Raw genomic sequence first — 4,298 nt, forward strand, 5'->3', positions numbered from 1 at the left:
CTTACGGTCAATCAACGCAAACCGATCAGACAGCTTCACTTGCAATGATTCCCACAGTGGTATGTGCCAGGTTCTTTCTGTTAAATTTTTTCCACTCCTTTTGGTCAGTCGAGTTGATTTTTGATGACTGGGATAGCTGTCCCCTTCGGTGGTCTGTCTTTTCCTGGTGTAACCGTTTTAAAAAAAGAACGGTTGCTTCTCTTCTTTGTCTACGTGTTAGTTTTGCTACATCTTGCTCAAGTAAACATGTACCCGCACAGTGGCAGCAAGTGGCCCGCACAGCTACATTACCCATGGTGAATTCTCCAGGACCACGCCGTTTCAAAGATATGCGACTTTCACTTTAAGGCACACGACAATTCTTGTGCATATGCGGCCACGGGCGCGCCCACGCAGCCCGGTCTGCCTCCTTTTATTGATCTCTTCCAGGAGAAAGGCAATTTAGCCTTACAAGTGTCGGCGGGCAAATTGTGACGCCTATGCGAACGCCGCGTTACACACGGAAAAAGTTAATGCGCCGTGGCTGCTTAGTGGCTATGGCGTTGCGCTATTATAAGCACGAGGTCACGGGATCAAGTTACGTCCCCGGCGGCCACATTTCGATGACGGCGAAACGCAAAAACGACCGTGTGCCGTGCATTGAAGGCCACCGAGTCTAAGCACATGACAGGCGCTCCTACCCTGTCCGTTGCTTTGATTTCGTGTACTTTCTAGTCTCGCGCTGGTGCATATCATGCCAAGTTGAATTTTCTGCCTTGCTTACTTCATGTTCCATATCCCACATGGGGTGTGGTCGCACATGATCACGGAGTACGACCTGCTGACGTAATGTGGTATGTCGCGAGTGCTTCGACTTGTTCCAGCTCTCCGTGCTGATCGGTACTTTGTTCTATATACGCGCTGCGACGCAAATTCGACCACGTCACGACGCTGCATGTGGTGCATCGCCACGTGACATTGCTTACAGGCAGAGGATCGGCAGAAAAAAAAATTAAATTATGCGGTTTTACGTGCCAAAACCACTTTCTGATTATGAGGCACGCCGTAGTGGAGGACTTCGGAAATTTCGACCCCCTGGGGTTCTTTAACGTGCACCTAAATATAAGTACACGGGTGTTTTTCGCATTTCGCCCCCATTGAAATGCGACCACCGTGGCCGGGACAGGATCGGCAGAGGATCGTGCTATATTGCAATCGTTTGTATTGCGCATCGGCGCATTGGGCATATTGAAAAGACGATACCACTTAATTGCTGACTACTAACTGTCATCGTGCGCAAAATGACGAAAATTCTCGGTAAGTGAATGTGAGTAATGACGCTGTACGAGTGTTTACAATGAAGCAGCGCAGAAGTATGTTTATGTCCAGAAGACAATTGTAATTATTTCTTTGTATGTGTGTGTGCTTCCGGCCGGGTCATTATCATTACATTTGTCATCGCTCGTACCGGAACTAACAAGCGAGGCTATTACCATGCTAATGTACTCGGGTGTACGAACGCCATAACAAACGCATCTATAGACTTGATAATAGGTTATGTTTATTTCAGCACTGAATTCAGCACTCAATTCAGCACTGAATTCAGCACTTTGACATTTAGCTCACGATGCCTTCGGGCTCGATAGCGCGAGCCAACGTAACAAAATACTGCAACTGTGTTGCACGCCTGAAGGACAAAAATAACTACTGCTTATTTTCACGGAAGTGACAGTTAAAGCTAAAGAACTATTGTTATTTTCAGTATTAGGCTGCTGAGCTAGACACACAAGACAACATATGTAAAAGCTTCAACGATCATATTTACAAGAAACAATAGGGGATAAAGAAAAAGGCAGACCTATCTATAGTCCTGAAGACAGAAAAAAACAAAAGAATTTCTTGCGAGCTGGCGAGACAAAGTATGGCGGAGAGAACGCAACAGTGCGTGATTTTTTCATACCCTGATAAAACGACACTTATCCAAGTATGTCACTCTAAATCTTTATCTGGATTCGCAGACTAGCTGTCCGTGGCCCTGAGCAATGTTCAGAGTGGCAACCGCAAAGCACACATATCAGGCGGTGAATCGAGAGCAAGAAGAAAGGGGGAAAAACGCGGACGCATTCTAACAAGCTTGTAGGCCACGAAGAGGGGCTCAGCGACCCTCCCGAAAAAAAAAAAAATCTGTTCCCCTCTCCTTCCTGCACCCAAGAAAGGATGGGCCGAACAAGCAAATAAAAAGCTTAACGACGGGCGAGGGGGGTGGGCCAAGTTTGCGCTCCACAACAGGAGAGAGGGCGAACGACGTCCGTCGCCGCCGCGAGAAGAAACTGGCTTCGCCCTGGGAACCCTTCCCCGTTCGCATCGCCACCGAGCACGGAGAACTCGAGTGACCGGCGGGAGGAGCGCACGCTTGACAGCAGGGTTCACGAACGCGCGCCGGCGGCAGCGCGCATTTCGGTTCAAGCAGCGCCTTGCACACGCACGGGCGAACGATGGGGTCGCAGCAGGCCAACATATTCGGCGGCACGGCTGCGGGAGGAGTGCCGTGGTTTCCGCTGCGCGACAGCAGGACCGAAGGCTGGCCGCTGACCGGTAGCCCGCTGCCGGTCGCCATCATCACTGCCGCGTACGTCTACTTCGTCAAGGTCGCCGGCCCCCGGTGGATGTCGAGGCGCAAGCCTTACGACCTGCGGGGCTGCATCCTCGTCTACAACCTGCTGGCCGCGCTGTTCAGCGCGTTCTTCGTGGTGCGCTTCGCCAAGCTGGCCTACTGGGACCGCGGCTATTCGTTCCTCATGGGCCTGGACCTCAGCAACGATCCGGCGAGCGTGGAGATCGTCCGCCTCTCCTGGTGGCTGTACATGTTCAAGCTGTCCGAGCTGACCAGCACCGTGTTCTACGTGTTGCGGCGCAAGTACGACCAGGTGACCACGCTGCACGTGGTGCACCACGTGATCGTCGCCTGGAACGTCTGGATCAACGTCACCTACGCGGCCCAGTCGCACACCATGTTCGTCGTGTGCATCAACGGCTTCGTACACGTCCTCTCGTACCTGTACTACTTCCTGTCCGCACTCGGGCCGGCGTTCAAGAAGTGGCTCTGGTGGAAGCGCTACCTCACCATGGTGCAGATAGTGCAGTTTGTGCTGTACTTTGTGCACGCCGTGGGACTGATTTTTGCCACGGGAAATTACGTGCCCCTATTCGTGTGGCTCGAGTTTGGCCAGGCCGTGCTGTTCTTCTCGTTGTTCGTACTGTTCTACGTGAACTTGTATGCCAAGGACAAAGGGGGACCGTGCGGCCCTGTCAGAGCGGACTAGACAAACGCTTCGACAAAGGCTCGGCTGGCTTGAGGAAAAATATCAAGCACGAGCCGTGACGTGTTGTGAGAACTGAGTGTCATTTGGGCCTCTCGTCTTTCAAGAGACCCGCGATGGCCGCGAGCATGAGTGCGACGAATAAACAACGCCGCAGGTCGGGTTTCCTGTATAGGGTATGACCTTATATGCATAACACATGATTTCCTTGATTGCGGCGTGCATACAAGTCGCTCTGTTCAATGTGAGTGTTAATCCCTTCCAAGGCGGCATACAAGGGACTGCAACATTATACGGCAACGGGTGAAATTGAAGGCACTGCATTGATGTTCCGTGACGCCCTGCACAGTGGTGCTAGTTTTGCCTTTTACCATCTTAAATATACCTTGTTGACAGTCAGAATGCTGTAATGACGTTTACTTATGAGCGTGTCTTTTCACACTACTGATGCGAGATGTCTGTGATAGCACTGGGAACGTGCTGGTGCAAATGCGCATTTCATATGTGATTCCATCACTGTGACAATCATTGTCGCGTCAATTTGTAGATAACTTCTGACGAAGTGCAGCTATAGCCTTTGTATACGTTACCACTGATATGAAAAGTTTTGGGAGTATGAACAAACTCCGAGACTTTTACAAGATTGTTGAAGTGGATTATCAAGGGAATGGCAATAAATATGCATATGATAAACGACGCCTGACGCGTGTTTCTGTGCGATTTAGTAACATTACGACATCGAGCACTCCTGACGCCCTTCGGTGGTGTCTACGCTGTGGGCGGCCTTGCTTGGTGTTTACTTGTCTTTGTGCCTTACATGCCGCCAAAGTTGTTGATAGAAGAAAGGGGGAGTGGGCACATATCAACCTTGCAAAATAAGCATCGTTTATCTCATTTAGCTACTCTTCAGTACGTAAATAAGGATTTTCGTCTGATCAAACCTCCCCACCCACTATGCCCCCACACACTGAAGCTACCAGGCAAAGGCGACTCACTATG

General features: G+C 50.5%; 1 pseudogene; it reads left to right on the forward strand.

The window, feature by feature from the left end:
- Nucleotides 1-2,283: 2,283 nt before the first annotated feature.
- LOC142579316 (very long chain fatty acid elongase AAEL008004 pseudogene) lies at nt 2,284-3,992 on the forward strand (annotated as a pseudogene).
- Nucleotides 3,993-4,298: the final 306 nt, after the last annotated feature.

The sequence above is a fragment of the Dermacentor variabilis genome, chromosome 4 (genome assembly GCF_050947875.1).
Source record: "Dermacentor variabilis isolate Ectoservices chromosome 4, ASM5094787v1, whole genome shotgun sequence".
NCBI classification, from domain to species: domain Eukaryota; kingdom Metazoa; phylum Arthropoda; class Arachnida; order Ixodida; family Ixodidae; genus Dermacentor; species Dermacentor variabilis.